Source organism: Clinocottus analis, unplaced genomic scaffold (genome assembly GCF_023055335.1).
Source record: "Clinocottus analis isolate CAN_PGR_092001 unplaced genomic scaffold, fCliAna1.0.p SCAF_6, whole genome shotgun sequence".
Lineage (NCBI taxonomy): Eukaryota > Metazoa > Chordata > Actinopteri > Perciformes > Cottidae > Clinocottus > Clinocottus analis.
In genome coordinates this window covers 15,604,560-15,618,927 of record NW_027176218.1, presented here as the reverse complement: position 1 = coordinate 15,618,927, position 14,368 = coordinate 15,604,560, and positions in this window count along the sequence as shown.

Below are 14,368 nucleotides of genomic sequence, written 5' to 3'. Positions count from 1 at the left end.
TGCTTAACTGCTGTAAAACTGCAAAGGGTAATCAGGCATTTTACAATCTGAGGTAATAGGCAGCAGACTTATGTTTTATGTTAAAAGGCATTTATAGCTTATAAGATGTCTAGGCGATTTTGAATTTTTTTTTTTTCCCCCACGATGCCCAATGAAGCAGTCATAGGTCTGGCGAGAGAGAAGAAATGAGTAATAGCATCAAACATGAGGTGTCTCCTCAATGAATATATAACTAATTAACTAAAATTCAAAGTCAGTTTAAAAAAAAATGGTGGTGAAAAAAATTATTTAGATCTTCTCCTTAAAGTTACTGTGAGGAACCTTTAACTGGTTATGAAACAGTCTCAGTTTAATACTGCTGCCGCTCCGGCGAGAGGTGGCCCCCATGAGTTAGATGTGTACGAGTTGGTCGCGGTTACAAAAGAGACACATCCCCTCCAAACCTTTCATTAGAATAACTCTCATCCAACAATTTGTGTTGCAGAACTTTGTTTTTCTTTGACGAACATGCGACGCTCTGGAGGGGCCTGGACTAAACTACTCTGCACTAGTCTGTAAGAGCGCTTCAACATTTTTTTCTTTTTAAAACAATCAAATGACGAGGGGAAAAGGGTCACCTAAAGTGATGAACCTTCCAAAAATGTTCACCCAAATATGCAGCACCCCCGTATCTTTTACATAGCTTTATAGCAAGTTTCAGCTCTTTGTTCAGCAGACCAGACCACAGCTTCAATGGTCTCTAGTCGGCTCCACCTGACAGACACATTAAGCTTGCTGGTGTACTCAGTGGAACATTGAGTACATGAGTCCCTATAATAGGTGGACCGCGACTGGAGTTAGAAATACACACACAGGGAAGAGATGAGGCGAGAGACAGAATAGTCGAATAAGTAGAGTCAGAGAAGTCATTTCATCGGGTGAGTTCAAAAAAAAAAAGAAGTGGAGAACGAAAAGAGAGCCTTTAATCAGAATCTTATATGTTCATTCTTCCCACGGAAAATTCAAAACCACAGTGTCTCATATGGTAGCCTAAGAGACTGTGACCATTATTAAAAGCAATGTGAAGCGCCACTCTGAGACAAAGCACAAATCTTTTGAGCAAATGCACCCACTCAAATCTGAAATGAAGGCACAGAAAATAATCTCAGAGCCAAATATGATCAATCAACTAGATTTCTAACACTTGAATTCACTGCCCAGCAATGATGTTAACAGAAAGGAATCGAGCTGAAACTAATGCAGATATAAACCATGAAAACTCTGAATATCATTTTTTTTTCGAAAAGGAATTACTATGTTTTAAGATAAACATATTTTAAAGCTTTCTGTTAGGTATCTTTTTTTTAAATCCATCCCTAATTTAACTTGAATTATGAGATGAACATGTATTCATGAGTAAAGTCTACGCTATTTATGTTTAAAATTCAATAAACATCCAGTTAAATGTAAAATCTATTAACATTGTTGAAATATTTCACGTTCTCTATTTGATTTGGCAGTCAGTTGTTGACTATAGACATTGGCACAACTACAGGGCTGCCTTAATATATATATATATATATATATATATATATATATATATATATATATATATATATATATATATATATATATATATATATATGGCTGTAAAATATAGCACAAGTTAAATATTATTGTTCTCGACCTCATGAGGAACTCTTCTGTAACTGGACATTGTTGAATTTGAATTGAATATCCGTGCTCTCTTCCAATAAATAGATAATAGAAAGACATTTTAGTGAATTTATAGCTCGAGAAAAGTGCTGGTTTAGTTCCTTCTGGCACCCTCGGTGTGCTCTCAAACAGTAGATCAGTTTATCTGCTGGCGTTCAATCACACCCCTCAGCAGCTGGCGCCAGGCTGCTCTGAAGGATCTTACCCCGAGGAGAGTTTCTCTTCCCGGAAGGTTTCGTAAAACCAGTCCAAATGTTTTTCAAGCGAGTAACACTCAGATGTTTAAGCTATGGGTATTGGTCCGCTTCCCCCTCTTTCCCTCCCCCACACCCCTCTCCTCCCTTGTTTGGCATCTCTTTCTTCTTTTCATTCCCAACTCCGCTTTCAGAAAACAGTAGGTGTGAACATTTCTGTGGGATTTTACATTTTCATATAATTTTCTCTGATGGAAGTCTTTTGTACGAGGAGGACTAAAGCGCAGTATGAGGCGTGGGCCGCGGTATCACAGAGACAGTAGGAAGAAGGTGTGATAACAGCCCTGCAGGCTCAGAATCGGATCACGCGTCATGCTTTACAGCCTTGGTCTGTGAGTTTGGTTTGGCCTCAGCTTCTCCAGCCCACTCATCCCAGCTTGCAGCAGCTCAAGGTTTCGGGGCAAGTTTGAACCACAAAGATTCTCTTATTCTGTGTCTGGCTCTTACCTAACATACTGTGCATTGAACCATCATCCTTCTCTGTTTTCATTTACCCCTCCTCTCCCCTTTCCCCAACTGCTCCCACGGTAGATAAAGGTATACCAACACTGTCAGCACTTCCTCAATGAATTTCCAACTAGCTTTAATGTTCAGACTCATCCATAATTCACTCCAACAGAGGGCACCGAACAGAGCGGCATCCAGCTGGATTAAAGGACCAAGTGCTGTATCTTTTCCTTTTGGTTTCATTTGAATATATTTCATATTCATCAAAATGGCATATGAGACATCCAATTTCAACATGTTGAAAAGGAACAGACTGGATGGAGTGGAGACAGTGGGGAGATGGACCCTGACTACAAACACATCAGCATGGATAGTTGGGAGCCGTTCAATAACCTGAGGCTGCTGCCGATCTAAGACGGCGAGTCGCTTTTGTAAACAGTCAATTTTCCCTGACTATTGTGTCTTTAGTATCGATGCAACTACTTAGGCTACATCCATACTACTACATCTCCATTTTAAAAAGCATATATTTAGCTAACGTTATGTCTATAGTGTACACTCTACTCAAGAGTTTTTAAAACGCCAAAAACGAAGGCTTTGTTAGTTTGAAAACCCTGGCGTTGCGTCGTCGTGTTGGCGGGGATCCCAGGGACCTTTTTGAAAATGGCGACGTGGATGCCCTTGTTCACGACTTAATTGGGCCTCAGCTTTCCCCGATTCATCCTGCGGGCGGAAGAAGACAAACAATAGCGGCCTTGATTATCGATCGACTACCAGGGATATTCAACACAGATAATGGATTACAGGCATTGCTGACCTTGTGGTCTATACAAGCAGTTGTTGTGCAGTTACATTTTATAATTCTATGTGGAGGAAGCAAGCTGTTATTGGAGCGATCAGCAATTATTAGAACTAAGAAGCAAAGTTTATAGGGGAAGAATATAGAAGAAGATCTTAAGTATCAAGCACAACTTTTTATTATTAACGAGTACAACAATGCTCAATAATGCTCCTACTTCCTGTTCACACCGGCACCGACATGCCCAGCATATGTGAATAGTCATGTGATATCCATTTTCTTTCAAGTGTCTTGATTATAGACAAAAAGCATTCAGAAAAAGGATTTAGTGTGTGTGTATATATATATATATATATATATATATATATATATATATATATATATATATATATACACACACACAATGCAGCAAATTTCATCCGCTCAGAAGTACTCTCCATGATGAGAAGTTGGGAATGACAGTATGTTAATTAACACACAGACATAATACTGATAGCAAACTTTACATTTCACTTTTAGAAAGAAAGTACTATTCTTTAAATTGACAGCATGCTCTTCGGGCTCCAGTATGCTGACCTGCTTGGGAATCTTGATCACTGGGTCTCCTCTTGCTCTTCCCCGTCTTGCTCTGCCTTCTTTTGGTTCACCAGGTCACAGCCTCGGCCCCATCAGTGCCTCAAAACTGACATGTCCGCTGATGCTAACAAATGACGTGCGTCCCCACTGACAACAAGTCCATCTGTCTGTGTCAGAGTAATTGAATTTCATGAATATAATCAGAGGGGTCTGTTATGAAGGGACCTGTAGTGTAGTCTCCTCTACTTTGCGTCATGCCTGTGTATTATTCTACACACAGCGCACACTGCCTGCAGCCACATTAACAAGCGCTAACACGATTACAGCAAAACACAGATAGACATTAGCTTGGTATGGACGAGTGATGAACACAGCAGCTGCTGCACCATTTTCCTTGAAATCTAATAGGAAGAGGAAGTTGCCAGTGGCACACTGGCTTGATTGTCGGCTAATGGAAGGACAATTGATGCTTCACTCCGGTGTCATGATGATTTGCTCTGCTTTGAAAAGGAATGGTGCTTAAAAACTCCACTAGACAATTTGACATTACTCAAGTAAACAGATATACTGCAGGGAATCTGCCGCTATTGATCAAAACCAATATAAACAAAAAACTCTCAAGCCACTGACGGTGAATAAAGCCATAGTCTCCATTCATTCTTAGCCAAAGCGGGGACACAGTATTCTCACTGACCAGCATGTGCAGAGTCAGCGTTAACTGTATGCTGAAACAGATGCTTCACAAGAACCATATGCTCAACCGAAAGCAACTAATTAGCTGTTAAATGAGCCGAGCTTTGACCTGAGAAGCTCCTACAGAGGGATAGTTAATCCCTGTTGAAGCCGTTTGAGGAATTATTGATCCCAAGGTCCATCAAGCTTTGTTCCATGAGGATGCTATCGACAAAAAGAGCCCAGTGAGTCCTTACACTCACAATTATAAACTCACTGCTGAGAATACTTTAAAATAACTCCATGTGTATGTGGTAATATTAGTTTTGTACCCACAGTCTCACAGATTATGTACAAGCAACTCAGGTTCCTTGTACATAGGTAGCGGGAGACGTGGTTACAGTTACAATGCACAATCTTTATTAGAGACACAATGTTCAAACACTATTAGTAAATACAAGATAATAATAAAAGGAGCCGTTACTGAAAAAGGAGTGTAGGGCGAGGACTGACCAGTGGCGGGCAAGGTAGACCGGCGCGGGCGGGGTCACAAAAAGAAAAGGAAGCATCCTGATCACATGTGTATGCCTATAACACACACACACACACACACACACACGCACACACACACACACTAACACACACGTGAGGGTCCACACCGAAGGTAACTTAAAAACACAACACACAAAGGGAGACCCCAACACCCAGAGGCACCACACCCCCGTCACCTTGGTCTGGCCGCACCTACAAACACACAAAAAAAACACAATAAACCACAGATGCTGGTTTTTTACATGAAGGGAAACGAAACAAATAAGAAACTAAAGACAACGGATAAACAAAAGACAAATAAGAGGCAAAAGACGTTAGAGAGACAAGGATAACCTTAGAAACACACAGTAAACGGCTCACACTAAAAGTAACCACGCGGCTGATGGCGTCACACGCACGACGGCGCGCTACAGATGAACCTCCTGTGCGGGAAGAGGGGAGCTCAAGACCGTCCATGGAAATGATTGGCTTTTAAAAAAAAGGGTGAGCCGACGCCCAGCGAGTGAAGCTCCCTTCTGTTGATCACAACAGGGAGTAAAGTGACAGGCCTTCAGGGCTTCTGAAAGACGGCGATCTAATAAATTGCATTAAAGACCTCCAAATCACCTTTGACGATAGTGCTCTCGCTCGAGATAATCTCACTCCCAAGCTGCACCGAGCGGAGAAGATGGCTGAGATGCGGACTATCCCGATGCCATCGAAAGACGATTCTGTAAACCACAACATTGGGAAATGACTTCTTTCAGACAGTAAATACAAACTTGTACGAATCGATCTTTGCTCCACCTAAAGCGACCAAGTGTTTCGTTAACATCCAGAACGGACACACCTTTGACCTTTAAACACCAATTACTTATTATTTTCAGTTTTGAATAATAGAGTAATGCAGCGATCCCTTTGGAAGGGGACCAAAGCAGCGGGTTCACTCGCTCTCTCGTGTTCAAGTCCTAATAGATTTAGTCTCCAAAGCAATTGATAGTTTGGCGCATCTGCTGCGCTGTGGGACACAAAGCCTTGCCAACATACAGCAGATTTAATTACTGTGAACCATCTCGCCGTCTGCCTCCCTGATGACAGTTTAGGCCTGGTAGACCCCCAGACCTCCTGTGTTGTTAGGATTTACAGGTGTTTCCAAACCAATTCCCTCCGTCGGGTACGCCGTACTGAATGAATTAGTGCTCTCTTCCCACACAAGACTGGGTATCACCTGCTCTCACTCAAAGCCACCAACTCTGGTTGAAGTTAAATGAAAAAACAACAACAATTTTGTTTGAAAATTGCTTTTATATATATCCTATAACTTACAGAAGAAAAACACTACAAATCAGATTATTATTTTTTTTTTTAGATTCAGTCGGTGTCATTCAGCCGAGATGCAGAAGCTTATAGCTCTGATCCTCCAGATCAATGGGTTGTTCTCCTCTGTTCTGGTAACTAGAGTGCTTCTTTAATGTATTTGAACACTAAACTGATGAAGGAGCATTTATTGGCTTATCAGGACAAATCACGTTTTTGAGCAGGCTCTTAGAATCAGAGCCCCTGTCTGTAATGGGATAAACAAAATGGCCTTGTCTCAAATGGGAGAGTGTGTGAATCCACTGTGGCCAATAGAAAATACATATTCCAAAAGAGATACCAAGAAACGCTGGCTCCAGCACATGGTTTTGTGAAAATGTCATTAAAATGATTGAGCTCCATTCCTGCTGGCAAGTTAAGTCCATCACTGGCTGTTAACCCTTTGATTACATACATCAAAGAAAAATAAACAGTGCTCTGTACAAAGTGGGGAAAAAAATCATTTTGAAATAAAAAATGTATTCTTGTTTGGGTGAATGAGATTAAAATGGCCCAATAATGCATGAGGCTCATATTCTAAACTAACACATCCAAAGCATTCGGCTTCAACACGACTCTGCCTTTGGTCTGGACTGAACTGTCTGAATATACAAAGCACCCAAAATAGAAAAGCAATGAAATATTGAGATTTTATGGAGGAAAAAAAAAGAAGTTTAATAACATTTTGTTCTTCCCTCTGGTGCTCCACTGAGCACCAAATCAGTCCATAAATTCAAGAGGAGAGTTGATGTACTAAGTACCAAACCACAAATATCATCACTCACCCTCTGACAAGTTGACAGCTATATTTAACAGCTATATGTAATATGCAACATCTTTGAGTTATCAAATCAGCTCACTCGCCGAGAAAGTAAGAAAAGCAACATTGATTGCGAGGCCAACAAAGCGCTCCGTCATATCGACTGACCTCGGTGTCAGGAAACAATCTAACAAGCTATTCACTGTGCAAACACAAAGAACAAAACCGGATGATTCAGCCATCAAAAAGGTGTAAACATGAATTTATTCACGGGTGATTTTCAAACAGATGTTAACGATGTAGCTCAGATAGATTATACTTATCGCATATTCAGAGCCATATTTGAACAAAAGAGGCAAATGAATAAGAATAATGTATGTATTATAGATAGAATATATGTATTTATTTTATTCAGTATGAAGTTCATTCGCTGCTTTTTCAATCAGGAAATAATAAATTCACTCAATACAGAATCCAGGATGGTCTGGCAGCCTCGGCCATTACCATAGCAAAGGAGGGTTTTTAGAAAGATGGATGAAACCATAAACAATCTCTAGTTCATTCTCCCTGAAAGATGAATACCGACCGTGTCAGCCGCGCAGCACATGAAAGACTTTCCATTATTTTGATAAACACCAAAAAAAACACCAGAAATTGACTGAATGGGAGGCTCATGCTGACTGGTGAGAGTGAGGCTCTGAGTTACACAGCCATAGTGTGAAATCGTATATAAAATATTATCTTTTTATGAATAGATGTAGCCTGAGTCTAAGGAAGGCAGAAATTGTGGAAAATAAACTGGTGCAGAAATAATGTGATTCTAATAATGCTTTATGAAAAAGAGAGGGCGGTGTGTGTGCGTGCGTGCGTGCGTGCGTGCGTGCGTGTGTGCGTGCGTGCATACGTGTGAGTGGTTGGGGAGGGCCACTACCCGACCACTCACACACACACACACACACACACACACACACACACACACACACACACACAGACACAGGGGGTGATCAGACACAGAACAGTACACATACACACATGTCCATCAAAAGAAATGCATAGATTGATCACTTAATAATGAATTGCCATCATTTAGGGGATTCATTGGCAGAAATGGAATATAATATTGATGATTATGTTTTAATTTGTGCATAATGACCTTAAACTAGAAACTGGTGTATTTTCTTGTGCATTTAGGAAGATTTAAATCATCCCCATCTTTCAGCAGCAGGACAACTGAACAGCATCTCACCGACACGACCTCAGTGAACAAACACCCACAGAGCACAAGAGAGACCGGATTGTCTTCACTGCACGTAGATCCATTTGCTACACACAGATCACGAGCAGACCGAATTGGCCTGTCAGTTTTTTAGCACCATTCAGGGTTTGTTGAGGGTAATGATAATGTGCTACCGACCACCGGGGGAGCCTGTGACTGTGCTGGAGCGGGAACCACGCTGCTCGTCCCCAATAAGAGGCACCCAGTCGCTGTGGCCGCCTGCGAGGCACCAGAGGACTCTCATGATGCAGAAGCTCGCTGTCGTCTACTTCAGACTGGAAGGAAGCTTGATGCAGCAGACCAAAATGGTGGTGTTTTTTATGTATTAATTTGCTGTTCTTGTAGTATAGGTTCACATAAGAAGCATCAAGCCACTGGAGAGCCACTAGAGACACAATGTCCAAGTACTCCTGTCTGTACAGCTATTCTTCCCACAGCCAGGGAACATAAGTGTGAGTTCTCCATCGCTATATAAATCTGTTGCTATGGTACCATGTCACATTTATGGTTTGCCGGGTCTATGGCTAATGGTTTCTCTGCTATCTGATCACTCAGGAGCTGAATATCATTCACAACCAATAGTGTTGTGAACATCAGTAGTGTACTTTACATCAAAGGAGCTCTTTACTTACTTATTACACTTCATTTAGGTGACACTTTTATCCAAAGCAACTTACATTTTTGCTCAACACTCCGTAGACGCAGCAATTGGGGTTAAGTGTCTTACACAAGGACAAAACAGTATAGATTAGGAGAGCTAGGATTCGTGCCATCAACCTTATGAATGATTGACTGGAATGCTAACCACTGAGCCAAAGTAGTTTTGTACTGGTATATAATACAACAAACATTATACACAACAATACGCTGCAATCATGCGTCTTAAGATCTTGAAGTGACCAAGCGGCAGTAATAAAAGTGGATTATTCTTCCACAATCCTATAACTTACTTAAAATGTGTGTGCATGTGTGTGTGTGTGTGTGTGTGTGTGTGTGTGTGTATGTGTGTGTGTGTGTATGTGTGTGTGTGTGTGTGTATGGAGAGAAAGGGGCAGGCGAGGTTCCAATGGGCTAATTTAAGCAGCCTGTTATTGAGAATCATTGGTCACAGCAAGGATTTCTTGTCATCATTCTTATGGCTATTGGGAGGTCTGCAGCCTCATTCGGGAACTGAAATGCAAAGATGATAAGAGCAATAATCAAAGTGACTCACATGCAGAATTAATGGAAGACATGAATCAGCATGCAATCAGGTGATGAAAGCACAAATATCTGAGAGTGCCAACTCTCAAACACCACCAAATCACTGTGCATTGAATGGACATCATTTACAAAACCTAGACAGCTGCAATAAAGCTAATGAAGCATTGTGTGAAGCGGTATGTACTTATAGGATGATGCATATGACATATATGAATGATAACTAGTGAATAATGCAGATGAACCAGAGCTATAAGCGATGCAGAAAAGTCCTGATGGAGGTGGTGACACGAGGCACGTTCTTTATCAGTCCAAATGAAGAGCCATCATATCATGTTTTATTATAGCTTGTGGATGATGAAGGGACCATGCTGTGTGATGCATGTCATGGTTTCTTTGGTAGAAAGTAGTTCGAGTTGAAGCCATTGACAGCGGGGCCTGTGGATTATTCAAGTAAGTGGAAAGAAGCTGCTTGTGAGTGTTTCAAATTAAGATTTTCAGCGCTTTGAGAATCACAAACACAGTTATATTCACCTCTACAAGGGGGCTGGTGAAAAAAATGTGTTTGTATGAAGGTTTTTTTTTACTTGTGTTGAGAATGTGTGGTGATGAGCGACGAGGGGCGAGGATTTTCATCCCCATTGAAGGCACCAATGTATGCATCAAATGTGTAAAATAAATTACTTTCAGAAAGTATATTAATGCTGAAGCAGTCCTATTCATCACCTTACTAAATAAAAACAACGTATACTAATTTGGCTATATTTTAGAATAAAAACAATGTCTTCACTTATTATCTTTATACATTTTATAGGAAATTAGAATCAGTCGGTAGAAATGTAAAGATTTTTGTCACTATCATATTAAGTGACTAAACAGTTTATTTTTCCAACGGCACTCAACTGAATATAAGGTTCTTCTGTTTCTTCAGTGCAATGAAAGTGTTTCTTTTGTACTATAAATGTAAGCGGTTCAGCTTGGTTGGAGCGTCCTGAGTCCTGGTTACCAGAGCTGTGATCCTGGACAAGATAGGATCGGATAATTGGTTATTCCTTTCAGTGATCAAAGGATCTGCAGCAGGACTCTAAAAAGACTGTTTAGAGTCTGGGATCAGCGGAGGAGGTCTGTTTTCGAGATAAGGATTTGTGGGGGCTTTGGGAATGTGTACCGCAGACCTAGTGCGCCACAATAAGCTCATCTTCTCCCTTGAAATCCTCCCGTTCCTCGACCTCTTTGAGCGACCTTTGTCTGACACAATATGGAAGTTGATCCCCTTGTGAGTCCGGCTGGTTGTAAAATGTGCTTGCTCATTGTCTTTAAGTGCACTGCTGCTTCTGAGGATGCTTACAACAGTCATCATCGTCATCAGGACACCACACAGTAATAATCTGACTACCTGACCTTGAAAAAAAATAAGTGCATGCATGTATGTATACATGCACGTGGGCTTATGCCGGGGGAGAGATAAAATGGTAATGCTCAATTTCTTTACCCCGAGTGTAATTAATGGAAGCGAGAAGCAGAGCAGGAGGCTTCAGAACAGCACATCTTTTCAGCACAGCATTTATATATTCAGGCAACATTTCTCTCTGCAGGAGGGAAACAAGTGGTGTAATAGGAGCCAGGTGCTTCTTCTTAAGTAGAAACAAGTTCATTTAAACACTAAAGTTTGAAGCTGCACTGATAAACAGTTTTACATCAGCAAGGTACCAAATTGTGTATAACGTGAAAGCGACCCCTTGCAGTGATGAACCCGGCTGACTTTCAGCTCATTGCTTTGGCTTTCTGGGACTCTTTTTCACTGCTCTCATCAGCGTTGTTGACACACGCTGCAGCAAAGGTTTTCAGTGAAAGGGCTTCAAAAACAGCCTGTCCACTACCTGCCCAGCTTACAAATGGCAGACTGACCAGGAAGACGAGCTGGTGAACGTAATTGAGCAATTCAGCAGCTAAATAACCAGATTTTTCCCTCCAAAGGTGTTTGTGAAGACCAAGACCAGAGACATTTAATGTTGCTGCTTACCTGCTAAATGTGTAAATTAATAAATGTGGATAATGTTGGTATTGCTTGTTTCTGCTGCCAAATGGTGATTTTATGTCTTTTTTCAGCGATGTACCCCCTAACCAGCACAAAATAATTTTCTGTTGAAAAATAGATGTAATACACAGCGCTGTGCCATTAGTATCTGATTTATTATAGGAAATATACAATTCAGTTTATAAACATAAATATCTCATTCAATATAATGTTTAAAGGATTTTTGAATGGATGCTATTTAACCCCCCCCCCCCCCCCTCACTCCTCACATCATCAACAAATTAATAAATATTACAGCACAATTATGATTTAATGCAACAACTCTTTCTTAGTTTAGAGATTCACACATCTAAAATGTTCCAAAGAAGAAAAAAAAATAAGATTTTAGAATTCAGTCTGTGGTAGCACAACGTTAATACAACAACAACAAGACAATTCAAGCACATTTGGATTTCTGAAGCAAAGTATTGCCTGTACTCACTGTTCCTCGGCACTCATTAAACTGAGTTATTTTTACCCCCCCTCCTTCTAGGACCCAGTAGGCTACAATACCTGTCCCTAATTGGCTTGTACAGTATTGTAACCCAATACACACAGAAGAAAAGGACCTGAGAGGTTCAATGGCGACTCAAAACAGATTCAAGATTTTACAAAACTATACATGTTCAGCCCACACTTCAACTTATTTGTGAATACCTAAAGATATCAAAGAAACAATATGTAGACAAAATGTGCAGGTTACAACTCTAAATTACTGATTCATATAAAGAGCGAAGCAAACACAAATACAAATGTAATCACACTAAGAACTAAACCAAATATATCCCATGGAACAGAAACCCAGAGGTCAAGCAACTCCCCCTCACAGCCATACATTCCTCAGGCCTTGATTTACTCTCAGACGTTAATTTGAGCTTGATGTTTTCTGGATTTCTTCCACAATCGCTTAATACATTTAATAACTATATTTGACAGAATTCCGTAATACATACTGTGTTATTTGCCTCCCAGCAAAAGACAATCCCTGAGTCACAGCGTGCCTGAGGTGTAATAAAGGAAGAGTTCTCACTGAGGTAAAGCAAACATCATCCCCTGCCAGCGTCTCCACAGCAAATGTGTTTCAAAAGGTGCTACAGAAGACGGCTATAAAACATATTGCCTTGCTGCAGATGAAGGTCGCTAACTGAGAGCCTAGACCCTTTGATATGCACAGTGAATAGCTCCTCTGTTAGAGTTTCATGGTGGCAACGACCCTTTGTTATCTCACAAGAGCTGAAAACTTACTTTAAATTCTCAATAAAGGCCCATGTGTATTATGGAGATTAGTGCTGTCATTGGGAAGTGTCATCTTCCATCGACAGTAAAAAAAAAAAAAGAAGCTTATTAAAATCACGGAGCAAAATGACTGGAGGAAATTTCCCTCATGAGTTTGTAATCACAATGTCAACACTCAACACCAACTTTCTCAGCAGCGCACATCCCTTGTCTCTGCGTGTCGTCTGCGCGTGAGCCGCTGTGCTTAGAGTTTTGCTTTAACCTTGAACTACCTGGGAATCCTCCCCGCCGTGCTGTGTCTATTTTCTCTCTCAGCACAAACAATCCTTTCAGATCGGATCAAGCGGCGCGCCGAGCGGTGACCTGCTCTCCAAATGCTCCCATGGGACGATAAACATGATCGCCTGCTGGTGATTCAAACCGGTTGACACAGGGAGTATTTAGAGAGATGACTCTGCTGCACTCCGTCTGAGACCACTCCCCTCCCCCCTCTCCATCTTTCCCGTCTTGTTATCTTCTGTAAGTGTTATCCACCAGGGAGCCCTGCTGCCTCCTGCTACATCACATCTTACATCTGCCTTTGAAACACAAGTCTTTTCAGGGGAAACAGCCTATTTTGTTCGTTTTCGTGGTGACTTTTTATGTGTGTGCAACTCTCACGGGAGTAGCAGCTTCAGCTCAGTGCATTGTGCCAGACACTTTCAAATAGAGGTGTGTTTTCATATCGCAGATGAGAAGTAAAGGCACTCTCCTTCTCTCTCTGTCTACCTCTATGACTGTTAAAACTCTCTCTTTTTTCCTCTTGTCACTCTCCACTCTGATCACTCTCATTTCTCTCCATTTCACTGCGTGTCACTGTGACACACACACACACACACCCACACACCCACACATACACATAGCTCATCTGACAACTCAAACAATGTCTGGTCACCATCTGTAACAGTCAGCACAACGCTCTGAAATTATAGCATATGACAAATTGTACTTGTGTAAAATATGACTCAATTGATTTATTTTGGGTGATAAAAAAAAGACTTTGACATGAAGAGCAGCTAATTTCTTTGCCAGTACAAAGAAAGCTAATCAAACAGATAATGGGTCTCATCAGTGGTACTTTCTTCTTTCTTTCTGCATCTTTATACACACAGATGTAGATGAGAGGGAACATTATCGGCTGAAGACTTTATTTCTGTTTGGAAGCAGCTCATTTGTCAATCAGTGCTTGTGTAACCTGATTTAATGAGATTTGTGTCCCGTGCATTATAATATTTGATGCTGTGCTTTGCCTTTGGGCTAATCTTCTATACAGTGTGCACGTGCAGCTGCACTGACACAAACTCAAACAAGCACATGGGCTTTCAGATTCTGCACATGCAGCTACACGTGTGTGTGGGTGCGTGCGTGTGTGTGTGTGTGTGTGTGTGTGCATGTGAATATATCGATCATGGTGTGCTGTTCCCATGGTTCCCCTCTTTAAAAAGATCAC